The sequence below is a fragment of the Leptonychotes weddellii genome, chromosome 7 (genome assembly GCF_054177405.1).
Source record: "Leptonychotes weddellii isolate Sample4059 chromosome 7, ASM5417740v2, whole genome shotgun sequence".
In the NCBI taxonomy this organism is placed as follows: Eukaryota; Metazoa; Chordata; class Mammalia; order Carnivora; family Phocidae; genus Leptonychotes; species Leptonychotes weddellii.
In genome coordinates this window covers 8,732,702-8,752,859 of record NC_138375.1, presented here as the reverse complement: position 1 = coordinate 8,752,859, position 20,158 = coordinate 8,732,702, and the positions used below count along the sequence as shown (strand labels likewise).

Below are 20,158 nucleotides of genomic sequence, written 5' to 3'. Positions count from 1 at the left end.
CTCTGAGTGAAAGTTAGATCTGGCCCTTCCTTTCTTCCCAGAGATTCTACTTTCACTGTGTTTTGGATCTGAAAATTTCTCATTTTCATCTCCATTCACCAATACACTCTTCTTCCTTAGGTGTATCTTATCTTACATATTGTTTTAATTTGCAAGGTCACTGAAAATATCCAATAAAACAATGCATAGAAAATTGAGAAATAGGAGACCCAACTTTTTTATAAAGAGGGTTATGAAGGAGGAGGAAGATAAGGACTACCTTATTTGAGAAGGTAGAGTTTGCAATGTCTTTTAGCCTCCCTTCCCCTTTTCTCTTATTCCCTTCCATGCGCAGGGGGTGGGGGGGGGCGGGCAGGGCAGGATGCTGTGTTACACTTTTTCTCTTTCATTCAAGGTCCTGACTTGAGATTTCTTATGTAGGATAACAACGATTCAGAACAAAACCAACAAGAAGGAATATTCAATTCATATCATAAGTAGAGTGCCTTGTTTTCAATTCCCCCTTCCCAAAATACAACCCTAGGAGAAGTCTAGGGAAAGGAATCCTGTGTGTGAGACACATGAATCCATATTCCCACATTTACTGCATATCAGCTCAAATAGTGACATCACAATCTCTCCAAACCATTAGCCACAGAGGCACCTTTGAATTAAAAATGAGATTGAATAGAAATGTATTAAAATTGAATCAGAAGTGAACTGGAATCTCCTAATAATTAAAATAACTAAAACTGTGGGATGAACTGAGCTGTTGCTTCCTATCATTTGCGTTCTCAAAGTTCATTTCACATTCCTGTGTTAAATCTTTGGTTTGACTTGGATTAGGTGCCCATCCCATGGTCAAGGTGCAGTGAGCATTGACACTGATTCTCCTAGCAGGAATACATGATGTGGGGAAGGGGTATTTCAGTAACCAGATCACAAAAGACAAAAAGGAAAGAGATCATGGGCAGATAGGAGCACTGCCTGACCATGACAGATCACATTGAATTTAAGATGTTACTGGAACAGAGAAAAGGATAGTAAACTTTGTCTGATAGATGATAGATTGATAGATAGATAGATAATAGAAAAATAGATAGATAGATAATAGATAGATAGATATAGATAGATAGATGATAGATGATACATAGATAAATAGATGATAGATAATAGATATAGATAGACCGATAATAGATGATAGATAGATGACAGAGAGAGATGATAGATGGATAGATAGATAGATAGATAGATAGATAGATAGATAGATAATCTAGGTATACCTTGATATATATACACAGCATGGGGGAAAAATGTAGCTGTACCCAAAAGGGAATCCAAGATATTAGGGATTAATATTTAAACATGAAAGTAACTTGGGGCGCCTGGGTGGCTCAGTCGTTAAGCGTCTGCCTTCGGCTCAGGTCATGATCCCAGGGTCCTGGGATCGAGCCCCGCATCGGGCTCCCTGCTCCGCGGGAAGCCTGCTTCTCCCTCTCCCACTCCCCCTGCTTGTGTTCCCTCTCTCGCGCGCTCTCTCTCTCTGTCAAATAAATAAATAAAAATCTTTAAAAAAAAAAAAAAGAAAGTAACTTGGACAAAATTGTGAATAGACTAGTTTGAAAAAAAAATCAAAGCTCTAGACTTTACATGAGGTGTTAAATTTGTGATGAGTGCGTTAAACAAAAGAAACAACTGCATTTTTGTGGATAAAAAATGCAAAAATTAATAACATCTTAGCCATGGGTTGTCTTCTTACTTTCTTTAAAATCACATAAGCAATGCCAAATCTGAATAACTATATTATACACAGGCATATATACAGATGTGTGTTTTTGCGTTCTTAAGTTAGATTTACACATTTCCTATAATAAAATATAACTTTCTCAAAAGCAAAGAAATTATTTATCCTGAATAAATATCTCAATGCTGTCTATTAATAAATAAATAAATTGGTTGATTAATTAAAAGATTAAATTGTGTAGGGCTCTGATTTGACCTTTTTAAGTAGGTATGATCAGTGTTCCAGAAAACCAGTCACTGGCGAATAATAGAAAATGGAATGGAGTATTTTGTGGCCCATTGTATTTTGTTTATTTGTTGTCTCTTTGCCATTCTTCTAAGGCAGAATTGCAAAGCTCTCTCCCAATGTCAGCCAACATCAGGCATTTTGCCAGACAGGCAAAGAAGTGGAGGTAATATCATAAAGGGTAATGACTAAATTTATTTTAGAGCCTCTGCTTCTATAGCTTTGGAAAGAAAGTGATTCATAGCTGAGAAATCAGAATAATGCAATCAAAAATCCCTGTGGTACCATTCTTGACCTTTAAAGCCAACACACATCTGCAGAATGGAAAACTGAACAGGAAGCATGCTTTCAAACACTTGCCTAGTGGTGCTTGGTGGTTCACCAGTTAGGCAATGTTCCTTATCAATATTTCAGAGTCTGATGGAGCACGTGCCCTTTGTAACCAAAGGTCATATCAAGAACTGGAAAATAGAGTGGCTTGAAGAAAGTCAACCCCAGTAGTACTAATCCTAGCTACCAAAGAATATTAAAAAAAAAAACAAATATTTTTTAGAAATATTTCAGAAAACATATTTCTCATGGTGGACTTAAAACTCAGAAGCTTCAAAAGCTATCATGTATCAGTTGTTTAATTGCAAGAACAGAAAGACATTCATGCTGATACATGTACAGAAGTTTATTTTGTTAACACATATAGATGATCTTACAAATATTTGTGAAACTAGAAAACATGCTCATCCAAGGTACATGCATCTGGAATTGGAAAGTTAGAGACCAAAGCCATGCTTTCATTTCTACTTCTCATTGGATTATCTAATGTACTCTCCTAATTCTCTCCAAATACAAACTTCATAATGAGTTTTGCCTTTGCTTATCTCCAGTGGCTCCAGCAAGCCGTCTCATCCACTCTGGCTTTCTATCTAAATGACCACTCAACACTTAGCAATATCTAATTAGCCTATACTCCTAAGGTTTCTAGTCCAAATCCTTACATAATCAGAAAGATTCACTATATGCCATATAGATTAGGTTCCTTGGGTCAAAACTCCACTCCTGTTATGCTATTAAAGGAGTTACACACTACCAAAAAAAAAAAAAAAAGAGGCAGAAAAAGATGGTTGCAACTTCAGTTGGCTGCAGAGTATCTACAAAGGGATTAAAGATAGGGAAGCAAGCTTCTTTACTAAAATTAGTAATGTATATTTAATATATTAGGTTTACCAGCCTAAACCAATTGAGCTAATTTATTTTTCAAATAATGAGGGGTTATATTGTGATCTACAAGGTAAATAATCTGAAAATATGTATACATGAAGTATACTCCCTGGCCTTTTTGGTTTTTTAAGGGTTATGAAAAAGAAAAGGGAAAAAGTGGAAAATGGCCCAATCACTTTCCTAGAGTTCCTAGTCAAATTAGCAAATCCTTGGGAGAAAAGAAAAGCATGGTGGATGTATGGTGGGATAGGAAAAGACATGCTTTCTGGATATAGATATGAATCTGTGAATCCACAAGACATTCAAAAGCAGCATTTGAATGTCTCACAGATTAACAGATTTTAACAATTCTCCCAAATTAAGTCCATATCTCTTTACCATTTGCCCCCCACAAACTTTCTAACTTCTACCTCAGCGTGACTGCTGGCTACACTGATGTATTTACTGGTCACTGTATGTAGCATGCCCTTCATGCCAACCTGGCTTGGAACATTCTGCCCTTCCCTTCTGTGTGATGAACTACTGCTCATCTCTTCAACTGGAGACCAAGCTTTGCTGTCTATTGGAAACACTCCCTGACTCCCACAGAAGGCCTAGATGTTTCTTCACCCATGATTGCTACACTGCATTTTACAAAGCACTTAGAAAACAATGATATACTCTTTTTTCTTCTGTCTTTATGTCTCCCTATAAAATATTTAAAAGTCATTGGATAATTTGCAACTGGCTACAAGAACCAAAAATAATGAAAATATTAAAATAATGGTTTAGGTCTTCATCATTACCAAAGGTTACTCTCTTTCTAAAAATCCCTCCTCAGTTCCTGAACAATTTATAACCAATTAAATAAATAGAGCATACAATATGTGCCAGATTGATACCAAGAAAATGGCCCCTATTCTTTTTTCTTAAGTCTTTATTGAAATTCTAGTTAACATATAATATAATATTGGAAAATGGCCCCTATTCTTTTTTCTTAAGTCTTTATTGAAATTCTAGTTAACGTATAATATAATATTGGAAAATGGCCCCAATTCTTCAACCCTACCCATGCCTTCTCACTCTTTGCAACCTAACTTTGGAATTTGTCCCTTTGAAACTGGACTGACTTGTGACTTCCCTTAGCCCTTAGGTGCTCACTCTACCGTGTCTGGAAGCTCTGCCCAGAAGGAGAAACGAGCCCAGGCTAAACTTCTGGAGCATAAGGAGCCATGTGTTGCTGCACAAGGTGCATTAGGCCCAGATTGGGTCTTCCCAGGCCTGTCAGCTCCCACAAATCCAGCCATGGATGCATGACCAACCCAGTCCAATCATAAAACCATCAAGTGAAAGTAGGCACGTGGGATATACTGTTTATTGTTGGGGGCCACTAAATTTGGGGGTGATTTATTACTCAGCAACAGTTAACTGACACAAAACCATACAGAATTTTAAAACGAAAAGAAAAATATCCCCTTACCTTAGAATAGGGAACAAATGCAGCAAAGATCAAACTTGTAAATATTTAAATATTTTATATAGAATAACAGATAAAAGAATCAATATAAACCGGTATCTAAACTAGGTTAAAAATCATACATTTTTTTTATGGGGTTTTTTTTTTCATATTATTTTGTGAAAAACAGTTATCACTACATCAGGGTTTTATAGTCACATAAAAATAATTAAATGTCATAATAAAAGTACTTTATTCATAAGAACATAAGCACTTATATCAATATCCCATTTTTTTATATTGCTATCCAGAATCCAATTTTTTTGTAAAGTTATATTTAGACTCACAAAAATGATTGAAAATGTATTTTCCTCATTTGATTGCCATTACTAAAAGTGAGAACTAAAACATTAGCATCATTCTGCTACTTCATTCTATCTTTTCTTTTTAATCTCTTGAATGAATGGCTTATTCAGATCAATATCCATGATTTATAAAGCTATTTCATTATCTGTAGTATTATTTGAAGATTAATAATCCTTCTATTAAAATACTAGTATCTAGAAATAAAGGTGTGGAAAAATCAGTTGGTCTTAGACATAAATGTCACCACGCATAGCTAAAAACAGTTCCATTTGGATCATGTTTTCTATCTCACAGACTATAAAAGTCACATTTACTTTTACTGTATGGGGACTTCAATATTAATTTGATTAATTCCCTGCATAAGTCTTTTGTTTTTTAAATATATCATAATGTGTCTTTTCTTCTTTTTCCTAAAGAGAAGGCAGAGATTCAAGGGCCTTGGCAAAGTTTTTTAAGATTGGAAAATTTTAAAAGTATAAGGATTTCAAACTAGGTATTTCTGTTTAATAATATATATGTCGTAGATAGAATTTGGAAAACTCAAAACCATGTATGAAGGAAAAAAATGTGTAACTACAGAAAATTTTACACTGCATTTAAGTTATTCTTTTTTTTATTTTTTAAAATTTTTTGTTATGTTCAGCTAGCCACCATTTAGTACATCATTAGTTTTTGATGTAGCATTCAATGATTCATTAGTTGCGTAAAACACCCAGTGCTCATCACCACTTGTGCCCTCCTTAATACCCATCACCCAGTTACCCCATCCCCCCACCCCCTCCCTTCTGTAACCCTCAGTTTGGTTCCCGGAGTCCAGAGTTTCTCATGGTTTGTCTCGCTCTCTAATTTCTTCCCATTCAGTTTTCCCTCCCTTCCCCTGTGGTCCTCCACACTATTCCTTATGTTCCACATATGAGTGAAACCATATGATAATCGTTTTTCTCTGCTTGACTTAATTCACTTAGCATAATCCCCTCCAGTTCCATCCATGTCGATGCAAATGGTATTCATCCTTTCTGATGGCTGAGTAACATTCCACTGTATATATGAACCACATCTTCTTTATCCATTCATCTGTTGAAGGGCATCTCAGCTCCTTCCGCAGTTTGGCTATTGTGGACATTGCTGCTATGAACATTGGGGTGCATATGGCCCTTCTTTTCACTACATCTGTATCTTTGGGATAAATACCTAGTAGTGCAATTGCTGGGTCATAGGGTAGCTCTATTTTTAACATCTTGAGGAACCTCCATACGGTTTTCCAAAGTGGCTGTACCAACTTGCATTCCCACCAACAGTGTAAGAAGGTTGTCCTTTCTCCACAACCTCTCCAACATTTGTTGTTTCTTGCCTTGTGAATTTTTGCCATTCTAACTGGTGTAAGGTGGTATCTCAATGTGGTTTTGATTTGTATTTCCCTGATGGCTAATGATGGTGAACATTTTTCATGTGTCTGTTAGCCATTTGTATGTCTTCTTTTGAGAAGTGTCTGGTCATGTTTTCTGCCCATTTATTGAACATAAGCACTTATATCAATATCCCATTTTTTGTTTTTTGGGTGTTGAGTTTGAGAAGTTCTTTATAGATCTTGGATACCAACCCTTTATCTGTAATGTCATTTGCAAATAATTTCCCATTCTGTGGGTTGCCTCTTAGCTTTGTTGACTCTTTCCGTTGCTATGCAGAAGTTTTTTATCTTGATGAAGTCCCTATAGTTCATTTTGCTTTTGTTTCCCTTGCCTTTGGAGACATGTCTTGAAAGAAGTCGTTGTAGCCAATCTTGAAGAGGTTACTGCCTAAGTTTTTTTTTTTTAAGATTTTATTCATTTATTTGAGAGAGGGAGTGAGTGGGAGCAGGAGCAGGGGCACGGGGGAGGGAGAAGGAGAGGGAGAGAATCTCAAGTGGACTCAGAGCTCGATGAGGGGCTCGATCTCATGACCCTGAGATCATGACCTGAGCTGAAGCCAAGAGTCGGATGCTTAACCAACTGAGCCACCCATGTGCCCCCTCATTTAAGTTATTCTTAAGGCTTCAATCACAGACTGCAATGATATCACTTATCTGTGCGATCTAAAAAAGCTGAACTCATAGAAACAGAGTGGAATGGTGGTTACCAGGGGCTGGGGGAGGAGGAAGTGGGGAGATGTTGTTTAAGAATACAAACTTGCAACTAGTAGATAAATAAGTTCTGGAGATCTAATGCACAGCTTGGTGATTATAATCAATAATACTGTATTATAAATTTCAAAGTCACTAAGAGACCAGATCTTAATGGTTTTCACCAGAAAAAAAGAAATGATAATTATGTGATGTGATGGAGATGTTTGTTAGTGCTAAGGTAGTAATCATATTGCAATACATAAATATATCATATCAACACCTTGTACACCTTAAACTTACACAGTGTTTTATGTCAATTATATCTCAATTTTAAAAATTGTCAGTCCAGCTCTGATCTCTTTACTGAGCTTTAAAAGCAAGTATCTAATTATCCACCAGACATGTCAATTTGAATACACTACAGATCAAACAAACCAAACCTTCCTCTTCCCCACAAGCCTTATTCTGTGACCAACATCATGATTCTTTGTTCAAACCACAAACCTGGGCAGTAGCCTTGATTCTTGTTTTCATCAGAGTCTACCTTCTCTGTTTGAAGTCCTGCTATGTCTATTTCTTAAATACTTCTCAAACTTGTTTGATTCACAATTTCATTAATCCAATTTAGGCTAAAATCATATCAACCAAAACTCAAGCCACAATTCTCCAAATGGCCACTGGACTTTTATTATTGATAAATCTGAATCCCATCATTTGCCGATCAGGGGATTAAGTGTCTTAACAAAATCCACAAAGTCCTGCATGTTCCAGGTCCTGATAAACTCTTAACTCTCTGGGCACAGTGTACTGAGCTGCTTGCAAGTTCCATAATTCTCTCTCCCCTTGGAGATCTTGAAAATTCAATTTCTTCCTCATGGAACACTCTCACATAGCCCTCCTTTCCTTGCATAAATCCAACTTGTTTCCAGACACCTTGCCCTCCAGGAAGATTGGAGATGGACCCTCACATTGTCCCCAGAGCCTCCTGTTTTTCTCCCATCACATCCCCACTCTATTGTTTCCTTACCTGTGTCTCCCGTTAGGTCCAAGAGACTACAACTTCTTCTCATCCAGCCTGGTAATATCTCTAATGTTCAGCATTAAAGCCAGTTCCTGGCTCAGAATGAAAGAAAAAAAACCAAATTGAATAAATCAAATAATGAATTAAAAACTTATAATAATTTAAGTGGATAACCCTGATTTGTTCACCACTCATCCCATTTCCAAGGTGGATTTGTTAAATTGAGTATTTTTCTTAAAAACCTTACAAGATGAAGTACTGAATCAACTGAGAAGGGAGATTATTATAGTAAGTAGAAAGAATGCTGAATTAAGTCAGGATAGAGGAGACCCAGTTTTGAAATATATTTACACCTGTGAAACCATAACTGCAATCAAGATGGTGAACATGCCCAAAACTTGCCAAATTGTACACTTAAAGTAGTGTAGTTCAGTGTATGTCATTTACACTTCAATAAGCTTTTTTTTTTTTTTTTTAATGAGTAGCATTAAATTGGTCAAGGGAAAACAGTGACAATATAGGAGCTTTAAACATAACGCCTTAACATGTAACATGTGCATTCATTCACAGATGGTAGCTTTTGCTGTAAGGCAAAAGAGAGATAATCATATGATAGCAGCATAACAGGAGAGTTGAATTATTAAAAATACCACTCACCTGGACTGGTTACATGGTATGCTTCTTTCCACCATAGACTCTTCCATCCATCCTCTCCTGTAAAACATCATATAAACACAGAGAGAAGACACTTCACATTTTCTTTGCTACCAGTGAATAAGTTGTAAGCCACTCCATGTGGTCATTTTTGCATTCTGTTAAAATTGATTAAAAATAAGGAAATAGTAAAATTGCACGTCAGACTTTTGGAATTGGAGAGTACCTTACAGAATTTGGTTCATATTCCTAATATTGCAGATGAGCAATCTGAGATCCAGAAAATTGTCTGAGCTCTAAAAGGCCACACAGTGGGCACTTGGAAATAGCATTCATATCACCCATTCAAAAATCCCCCAGTAGAGGGGCACCTGGCTGGCTCAGTCAGTAGCGCATGCCACTCTTGACCTTGGGGTTGTACGTTTGAGCCCCATGTTGGGTATAGGGATTACTTAAAGAAATAAAATCTTTCAAAAAAACAAATTCCCCAGTAGAACACATTGCCAGAGGTCTTTTTTTTTTTCTGAGTAGTTTTTTGATACAATTTATTATTTAATCAAATTCTGTATCAGTCATCTTCTCCAAAAAAGAATACAAATAATATGTCACCTGAGGAACTTCATTCTATCCACTTAGGCAAAAATTAAGGCTACTCCTCACTGCATACATCCATTTTCACCACTGCCTTACAGTTTCTTTCAGGCCCACCAAAAAAATTATCCTGCTGAACTTTTCTTCTTCTCTAAATGTCTAAATTATTATATTTACGTGGTAGGTGATTGGCCAAAATAAATCTACGTAATGAAATTTTGGATTCAGAGAAGTCTATCTGAGAAATCTACATTTTTACTGAAACATTTAAAGAAAAGCAGCCACAGAAGACCATCTCAGTATTATATTTCCTGTCAGCACTCTGAAAGATTACTTATTACCAACTACTTATTTTAGGCCTGAGCACTGAGATGATGGTTCGTTTAAAGATAAAACGTTTACAGTGGCTCACCATAAAGTTGCAATATATAAGCTTTCCATCGCTAGGCAATATTCTTCTATGGTAGTAGAATATCTGCCTGCAAAAAAAGTTTTTGCATTAATCATTGCCTTGACTCTTTCATTTTTACAAGCACTAAGCTACGTTTTTTAAGACTGAAAGGCATCTCAAAGAATGAAAATGCAGTTGGCTGCTTTGCTGACTGATCTTGTTTCCTTATTTATAAAATCATAAAAATAAGTCATTTTCTTTTTTTCTTTCCTTTTTTTGGGGGAGGAGGGGTGGTGGTTACTGTTGTAGTGATTATTGCTTTGGCCAAGTAGGGAGAAAAGAAGGACAAAGAGAAAACATGAAAGATTGTTTTTCTTTTTCCAGTTACCCGGAGAGATGCATAAGGCATTCCATAAAGTATTTATGCTATGATTCTAATGAAATTACAGCCCTAGATAAAGTGACTAATTGTCAGAGTTGTCTTTTACACAAAGCAGCTATTGTATTAATAGCTTTTAATTATATTATTATGGCTACTATCTTTCAATTAAGTTATGCAAAAAATACAACAATGCGAGTTTAGCAATATTTAGAAGGATACAATGTGGTTTCTGTTACCCACTAGAAATGACCACTCATAGTACCCTTCCACATCTGAGCATCCCACTCAAAACGTGAAGATTTGATTCAGCTCAGACAATGATTCATGAATTCACACAATCTGCTTGTTTCCATTAAGCACAAAACTGGTCTGTTTTAGTTCTGATAGGGCTTAAAACGCTAACTCGCATATAGCCAAATTACATAGCATGCCCTTACCAAACACACACTTCCCATTAATCAGGATTCTACTTGAACACCATAAACAAAACTAGCTAGACTGCTCATGGGACATCTGTGTATATATTACATGAGTGTAGCTCAGCACATTTTCACAAAGCAAACACACCCATGAATCCAGCACCCAGATCCCAGACCGAGAACAGACATCACAATTCCAGATACATACCTCCCCTTTTGGGCATGACTCGCACCCATTGGGCAACCACTAGCCTGACTTCTAAGACTTTTGTAAGCATTGTGTAATCTTGACTTATTCGTAAATGGAATCGTTCCATTTTTGGAATGTTCACTATTCAATGGAATGTTCACTTTTGTGTTTAGCTCCTTTTGCTCAACATTAGGTTGATGATATTTATTTATCTTGGTGTGGGTAGTTGCAGTACATTCTCATTGCTAATTAGTATTTTAATTGGGCAGGCTTTCTAAGAGTTGAAAATCAATGTAGTTTTTATATGATCAATATATTTTGTTCTATATGAGTATATTATGTGACAATGTAGATGTATCTGCCAATTGGCAAGTTTTTAAAATAAAAATAAAAATTTATTATGTTTTCCCCTAGGTACCACTCTTTTCTTACAATGTTTTCCCTTTGTCTTTTGATTAGCTAGAGAGAATTATAGACGAAAATGTAGCTTGAGAGAAAAAATAGGAAATATCTGTTAACCATCCTCCACAGTAAATGTTAAAATTGCTATATACAAAATAATTACTTTTCAAATTTATAACATTCCCTGGTTTGCATTATGTCTACTCTCTTCAATGTAAGGAGGTTTTACATCTTATATTTGCATCATGCTTGAGAATAAAGCATTTTTATATTTTTTTTCATTTATATTCCACAGAACTCTGTTAGAAAGGGCAGTTATCTCTTGAGTACCTCTTATGTCTTGTACAACACTAACTATGGTGTGATATTTTTTAAAAGAAAACATCAACAACCACAGAATAATATTATCATGGTTATTGTGCTTCAAGAAAATAGTCTGGGAGGTGAATATGACCAAGGCTCCTGGAAGTGCAGGGTAAGAGGAGAAAGAACACATTGGGAGAAAGCAACAGTCCTGTTTTCATAATACCTTTAATTCCCTTTCTCTATTTTGAAAGTGTCATTTTCACCTACCAGCTTTTCTTATCCCCTCTCTTCTCATCACAGTAGGACTTTGAGGTTGAATTTGAACTTGATGTGAGTAGAAGAGGACCTATCAAGTTAGAAAGCTGTAGAGGGCGCCTGGGTGGCTCAGTTGGTTAAGCGACTGCCTTCGGCTCAGGTCATGATCTTGGAGTCCCTGGATCGAGTCCCGCATCAGGCTCCCTGCTTGTCAGGGAGTCTGCTTCTCCCTCTGACCCTCCCCCCTCTCATGTGCTTTCTCTCTCTCTCATTCTTTCTCTCAAATAAATAAATAAAATCTTTTTAAATAAATAAATTAAAATAAAATAAAAAGAAAGCTGCAGAAAGCACCCAGAGATAAATTTTTCAAAGGTAAATATCTCTTAGCTGGTAGCGAAGAGCCACATCCTCATCTGGGAGGGCTAGTCCTGGCCCCATACAGATCCACAGAGGCAGGAAGTCCTTAGAAGAGTGAGCTCTCAAAGCAGTTGGTTGGGTTGTCAACATGTAAGAGTCTGAAGACAAGTAGTATGTTTTAGCCATGACAAATGGGAATCATGAATCCTTCTATAGGCTGTTCAAAGTTTGTGGGAAGAGAGGACCAAGAGGGAGAATGTCAGGACCAACATCCTAAAGGACATCATGCAGGGAAACATGGATATGATGTATATAACAGGCAAATGTCACCCAGTCACTGACTATTACAATGAACAAAGCAGGGACACAACCACAAGGTAAAATCAGCTGCAGGTGGATGGATATTCAGAATTTCAGCATTAGAAATTCTGGTTTTAACCTGAATTATTTAGCTCTTATTCTAGGATTCCTTGTACTTCTGCTGGCTGGGGATGTAGTTGGCCTTGGGTCTGCATACCACTGATGCAAGGCTTACAGCATTTGACAGTCAGTGTTGGAGGGATGAGCTTAGCATAACATCACTCAACTGTTCTTTCCCTGCCTTCCTCTTCGTAAAACTGGAAGGTTGAGTAAGAATATCTCTAAGGTATTTGGGTCGGCAATTCTCAATTTTTTCATCTTTTTATCATTTTCTCACATAATCTTTTTAGAGGTTAGCACTTCTTAAGGTCATCTCCACCATATGATTCTGAAAAGTCAGACTCATTGAAATAGCAGAATTAATCTTGCCATAAAAATAGACAGAGGTCAGCACAATATCTAAAGCCAAAAGGAAAAAGCAGGGGAGCCTGTGATGAGAAAATTCTGCTCGACCTCACCTTTCTATTTCCTTTGGCTTTGGCTTTTATTGGATGCTATATTTCTGGAGGAACCATTCCCATTTGCTGCAGGTAAATGGTTGTGTTCTGAATTTATTGAGACAAGCAGCAGAAGGTCAAGGTATAGGCCAAGGGTAACTAAAACAGGGAAAGAGAACATTTGAGAATGATGTAGACAAATGCGAACTTCATGGATTAGTCATGTGTTGGCTGGAAAGTGGTAAGCATTTGCAGAAAAATATAACAGGCCTGATTTTAAACAGATAGAACAAAGGAAAACGCTGAGCCCATTTATTTTTTTCATTTCCTCCATTCCCGAAATTGTCCTGGGTTGCGACAAATAATTCTGACAAATGAAAGTCCTTAAAATTATAAAGCATTGCCTATGGAATTTTTGTATTAGTCATATACTTAACTAGTTTTTAAGAGGAAAAAAGCCTGTAATTTACATAATACAAATTCAGTGTCTGGATTTTTAAGAAACATGTAGGTAGCTGTTCCAACCAGATGATACCTTTTTTTTTTCCCCTAATGTAAATGGTCAAAGATATCTTACATTCAAAAAAAAAGAAGAAGAAGATAGCAGGAAGGGAGGAATGAAGGGGGGGAAATCGGAGGGGGAGACGAACCATGAGAGACTATGGACTCTGAGAAACAAACTGAGGCTTCTGGAGGGGAGTGGGGTGGGGGGATAGGTTAGCCTGGTGATGGGTATTAAAGAGGGCACGTTCTGCATGGAGACTGGGTGTTATATGCAAACAATGAATCATGGAACACTATATCAAAAACTAATGATGTAATGTATGGTGATTAACATAAAATAATTTTAAAAAAGAAAGAAAAAATAAAAATAAAAACCATCTGAATGGGTTTAACTGAGCACAGATGTTCTTATGAAAAATAAATAAAAAGGAAATGAGAAGCTGTAAATCTTATACTGTTTCCTTTACAACAAATAGATTCTGTTATCACAGATTAAATAGTTTAGGAATGTTTTCCTTCTTAATAAATATTAAAAGCACTAAATTAGAATCCTCTTTTAATATAGCCCTATCTAGGACATGTAACTATTTCTCCTAGGTTCCAAGTTGGTCAAAACAAGAAGTCTAATAAATAGCTTTTAGTTAATAGCCAAATAAACTTCCGAATATGAGTTCAGAATTTAAGTGAGATGCTCTTACAAATGTATATATAAGTATTTAACTTGGTCATTACCTGCTAAAAGAATGCAGTTCATATGTGTGTATAAAGCAAGGGGATACTGTTGAAGAAAAGCAAAGTTTTCTTTAATTAAACTTTTTTATTTTGAGATAACTATGATTCACATGCAATGGTAAATACTAATACAGAGACATCTCATGTACCCTTTACCAGCTCCTTCCAATAGTAACATCTGGCAAAACTAAAATATAATTATCACAACCATTATGCTGACATTGATGCAATCCACAGATCTTGTTCAAATTTTCATTGTATTTGTGTTTGTGTGTATTTAGTTCTGGTCAGTTTTATCACACATGTAGGTTTGTGTATCTACCACCACAGTCAAGATACAGAATACTTCCATCATCATATGGATCCCTCATGTTGCTCTTTTATAACTGCAAATCATTTTTCATCCCCCAAATGACAGGAGTCAAAATGAAAATGAAAGAAAAAGATTTTAAGGAAATTGGAAAAGATAAGAAAATATGAATGGGATTAGTAAGACACAAAAGAAGATAACAAGAAAGAAACACAGATAATGAATGCCTTGGCCTGGTTTTCTCCCAGAAAGCAGAGCCTGGAACAAAAACTCATATATAAGGCATTCATTTTGGGAATTGATACCAAGGAATCAAAATAAGATATTGGGAAGACTAAGACATAGAAGGTGGAAAAGTTAATTTAGTTGTCTGTCTTTGGAGCTGATCACCACTGAGTCTAGTGGAGTTTGATCCTGCTGGGACACATTGAGGAATGATGTAGAATGCACCCTAGAATTCACTAACAATGGAACAGAAAGGTGAGCCCTCCACTGGCCAAAGTCTGGTTCATAGGGCATTACCTCCTTCATACTTCAAGATACTCACATGGGTCAGAGCCAAGCTGGATCCTATGGAGAGCCCATGCTGCAGCATCTCAGAAGGTCCAGGACAGACCCTTATTGACACATGGTGCAGCTGATAAAGATGCAGTAGAGTTATCTTTGTGAAGCCGGTTGATAGAGTGAAGGATGCAGTATATGGTGGACTGAGCAGAAGTGGAGTAGCACACAAGAAGTGTCTGACATCCTGAGTTTCATGGATGAAACAAGAGAACCACTGCTTAGTTATAAGCAAACTCCTCTCAGATGAGGTGCCTGATCAAACTTTTATTGCTTACCATCAAGGGCCTTGGGAAGGCTCCAATAAATTCCTTTGAACTGTCTTCCTTAAGCAATTGTTCCAGTGGACTTTACTATAGATTCTCCTTTCTGGAAAGACATCAAAATGAAATGATTAGAAGTGAATAAGTATGAAGCTCTGTTTTGTTCAGTAGTTTGTAAAATGCTTTTAAAAAGACCAATAGATTTTTAACGGAGGACAAAGAAGATAGAATTGATTTCAAAATCTTCTTGAAGTCAAACTAAATTATTAGTCTCCTCTGTCACTGAATAATTTAAATTATTTGGCTTTATGTTTTTGCCTAACAAACAACTATAATGAGACCCCAAATATACAATTATTATTAAACTAAATGAAATCAAATTTAAGATTATCAAGTGGCTGGTTGGTTGGGCATGAATTTTAAGGCCCTGTAGGACAAATATCCCACAGTGTAAACTAAAACTATGCTGAATTAATTACTTTGGTGGTGGTTGGGATGTAGAGGGGGTGTTTGCGCTAAGGTCAGACAGAGGTAACTGACTGAGGGTTTAGCTTGATATATTCAATCAGTTAGTTCTGGCCCTTGAAGTCAGTTAAAGTATCAGACTATTTTTGAGCATAATATAATTTCAAAGCCTTCAGAGTGAAAATACTACCAGACTGAAGTTTCTCTGTACTATTTTCATGCTCTGATCATAAGTTCTTCCTTATTTCCAAGTAGTATGAATAGACTGATAAGTAGGTGACCATATAACTTCTCGTTGCCCTGGATCCTTTAGAGGGTAAAGAGGGAACCATATCTAGTTTTTCTAAGTAAACAACTGTTAATTGGGACCATTTTGGGTTCACTAAATGTGTGGTCATCCTATTTACAAAGGCTCTGGGAGAATCTTTAAAAGCAGCTCTCTTGTTTGTTTTTCCTAAGCCATAAGAGAAGTAATAATCATAATAATGACCATTATTAACAATGGTATTGATGGTTGAAAACTAGGAGATGCTGAGTTAGATGTTGAGTTGACAGATGCTGGTAACAAATAATTAAAAATAAAAGTAAAATGAACATTATTTACCTGGGTAATATTGAATATTCATAAGGTTCTTGGGAACCTCAAAGAAACTGCAAGACTGCCTCACTGGAACCTTCTCTCATTCAAATCAAAGTAGCCTGAGTGTCAAGTACTCAGACAAAGCAAGGACCTAAGAGCCAATGAGTCAAAAAAATTGAGAGACCTTGGGATTCCTGAAGAAATGAAAAGCTATAGCATTATGCTTTCTGACCCGGGATCCTTCTGATCACCAGAACCTTAGACAGTAGGGTTCAGAGACCAAAGAACTCACAGTTCAGGATCAAATAACTAGGGTGCTGAACTAGGGCACTGCTCAAGGAACACACTCTTGCTCCAGGCTAAGACATGTGAGTTTCCTGAACAGCCCCCTAATTTGGTGCTTTTTTACTATTACTATTGTGGGGGGGGGGAGCAAGAGCAAAACAAAAAAACACATAACATGAGATTTACTCTATTAACAAAATTTTAAGTGTCCAGTACAGTATTGTTAACTATAAGCACAATGTTATATATCATATCTCTAGAACTTTCTTATCTTGCATGACTGAAACTCCATTACCACTGAATAGCACCTCCCCATTATTCTTCCTCACAACCCCCAAGAACCACTATTTTTATTTTGTTTCATTTTATTTTCTGTTACTTTAGATACCCTATTTATAGACTGTTTCAAAAATATTGTTCAATGGTTGTTTAGAATGAAAACTGAATGAATAATTGAAGAAGGACAAAGAAAGAGGAACCTCTTGTTCTCTGCCTGTCTCGCTGTGGTAGACTGAATAACCAACCCCCAAGTGTCTTAAACCCGCAACTTGTGAATATGTTCTTTTACATGGCAAAAGGCACTTAGCAGACCTCTCTCTAAGTTAAAGATTTTAAGATTATCCTGAATTATTCAGACCGGTTCAGTGTAATCACAATAGAATTAGATTATAAGAGAGAAGCAGGAGTGGCAGGCAGAGAACATGATGTAACAATGGGAGGGAAGATGTGGTAACAGAACAAAGGTTGGAATGAGTCCATTGCTGGCCTCTAGAAATTGGAAAAGGCAAGGAAGTAGATTGTCCTCCAGACATAATGCAGCCCTGCCAACCAATTTTAAACGTCTGATGTCCAGAACAAGATACCAAATCTGTGGGACGCCTGGGTGGCCCAGTCATTAAGTGTCTGCCTTTGGCTCAGGTCATGATCCCAGGGTCCTGGGATCGAGTCCTGCATCGGGCTCCCCACTCAGCAGGAGCCTGCTTCTCCCTCTGCCTGTTGCTGCCCTGCTCACGCTCTCTCTCTCTCTTTCTCTCTCTCTCTAACAAATAATTAAATAAAATCTTTAAAAAAAAAGATACCAAATCTGTGTCATTTGAAGTCATCCAGTGTGTGGTCATTTGTTACAGCAACATGAACGGCAGCAAACTAATATAGAGACTGGCCCCAAGTTTGAAAACCTCACTCAACAAAACTAAGCATCTGCAGTTACCAGGATTCACCTCTTGAAAAGGTGATATAGCATCTTCACCTCACCTGAGCCCTCTGGTCTTACCAGGTGAGATCCGGTGAGACTACTGACCTCTCTACATTATCAAGGTCGACACCATTAAATGTACAGACTTCTCATGAAAAGAGTGATGTCAAACACATTTTCTATTTCTCCCGACATTTCCAGTGATATTTTAGAGCCCAGTTATGCTTTCATGTCCCCAGAAAACAGCCAATGCCAGGTTGATCTGACCCTTAATCTTCCAGGGTTGGAAAATTGTAGGGTAGCCTACACTGCCAGCCAGAGTATTTTTTTTCTTTTCTTTCTAGTTTATGACATATGCTCCGAAGCAGAAGCAGATTTCTCAAAAGTCAAGGATAGAGGTTCTTTATTATCATCACCCTTCTTCTCTCCTAAATAGGGTAATCATTGCAGAGGTCACTAGACAGGGTCAAAACAGAACCAGAGGGGAACTCAAACGCCATCTCAATGAGGCTTCTGCCAACAATCTTATTTCTAAATTTCAACTCCTGCATCCCTTGCCTTGTTTTACTTTTTCTGTTTCCCTTAGCACATATTACCTTCCAACTCACTATGTATTTTTTTCATTTATTGTGTTTATTGTGTATTTTCCATCTTCTCATGCTAGAATGTAATGCACTGGGTCAGGATGTTTATCAAGGATCATTGACATACCCAAAAGACCTATACAGTAGTCTTTAAATGACTGTTCTGTTTCACCTCCGGGTATAACACCTGAAGGTAACTTGGGATTGTTAACCATTTTGGGTGAGGGTAACCATTTTGGAATGCGAGAGGTTTCTATTGCCAGTGAAAATTATTGTTATAGCATGCAAATGTAAGAACGTTACATAGTTACATTATTATTCATGACCTTGGTTTGTTTGTTTGTTTGTTTGTTTGTTTATTTATTTATTTATTTATTTCACTGGCAATAGAAACTTCTCGCATTTCAAAGTTTGAGAAATATTTAGAATAACTGAAATGAAATATTAGCTGTGTACACTGGCATTTGCAAAGCACTCCTTGGCATTTTGCTGCATCCGAATTTTATAGGAGAAATTGACTGGGAACTTTAAGTGAACCAATTTTAAAGTGATAAATCATTTTTTTCCCCGAAGTGAAGTATGTACCTGGGAGTATGAGATCAGTATCCCAGTGCTCACTGCAGGAGTAACTTTAGAGTAACTAAACCATTACAGTTATTTCTGAAGCTAGAGACTTACCTTTCTCCTTGCAATACTTGATGATATACTAGCATCAAATGCTGTCTTGATTCTACTCCAGAGGTGGCTGTATTTCAATCTGAGAACTGTTTAGCAGTCTTTGGTTGACTACACATAGGATCTGGAGGATTGCTTATTGCATACATTCATTTTTTAGTAGTTTCCACTACGATTGGCTGTTCAAGTAATACTTCTATTGGAGTCAATGATTTCATATCTTCTCTTTCTTGGTCCTTTTTGTAACATGGCTACAGCATGACTTAGCATTCCAAGAAAACATTTCGTTTCCCAAGGGATTTCCTGTTTCCTCCTACTTATGTGGCAACCATATTCAAAACAAACATTTCATCAAGACTCTGACACCTTGCCAATTTAGGTCAGGACAGGCATTCATGTTTTAATCAACAAAATTTAAAAGAGATAGAGAAAGAAAGAAAAAAAAGAAAGAAAGAAAGAAGAAAGGAAGGAAGGAAGGAAGGAAGGAAGGAAGGAAGGAAGGAAGGAAGAAAGAAAGAAAGAAAGAAAGAAAGATTTAAGAAAGAAAGAAAGGCTTAACCTGCCCCAGAGATTTGTTGTATATCTACTTTTTTAAAACACAACTTCTTAAAGAGTTTATTTATTTGTTTATTTGAGAGAGAGACAGAGAGAGCACGAGCAGAGGGTGGGGCAAAGGGAGTGGGAAAGAGACAAGCAGACTCCCTGCTGAGCATGGAGCCTGATGCAGGGCTCAATCCCAGGGCCCTGAGATCATGACCTGAGCCAAAGGCAGACACTTAACTTACTGAGCCACCCAGGCACCCTTAAAACACAACTTTCAGTTACTCCAGAATTACAGGTTATAGGAGAAATATATTAGTCTAATAACTACCATAATGATATTTTTTTCAATGGAGTTGCAATTTGTACAGTATTTTCAGTGCTAATATCGATGAAAGAAATTAATTTTGTGTTCATGACCATGAAATATGACAATTCAGAAGGTGTATTGATGGCATAATTGTTTCTCTAAAATTAAAAAGTTATCTAGCTCATTAAATCTAATGAATCAGTA

The 20,158-nt window shown here is 36.8% G+C and overlaps 1 long non-coding RNA gene across 1 annotated transcript in view; it reads right to left on the bottom strand.

Annotated features, from left to right (window-relative positions):
* The window catches only part of LOC145722458 (uncharacterized), a 26,664-nt gene extending 7,365 nt beyond the window's left edge, over positions 1–19,299 (bottom strand). The window contains exons 1-5 of the long non-coding RNA XR_014146762.1: positions 19,108–19,299; positions 15,336–15,426; positions 15,044–15,244; positions 8,804–8,860; positions 8,153–8,238 (exon numbers count right to left, since the gene is read on the bottom strand). This is a non-coding gene — a long non-coding RNA (uncharacterized LOC145722458). The remainder of the gene's footprint in view (positions 1–8,152; positions 8,239–8,803; positions 8,861–15,043; positions 15,245–15,335; positions 15,427–19,107) is intronic.
* Positions 19,300–20,158: the final 859 nt, after the last annotated feature.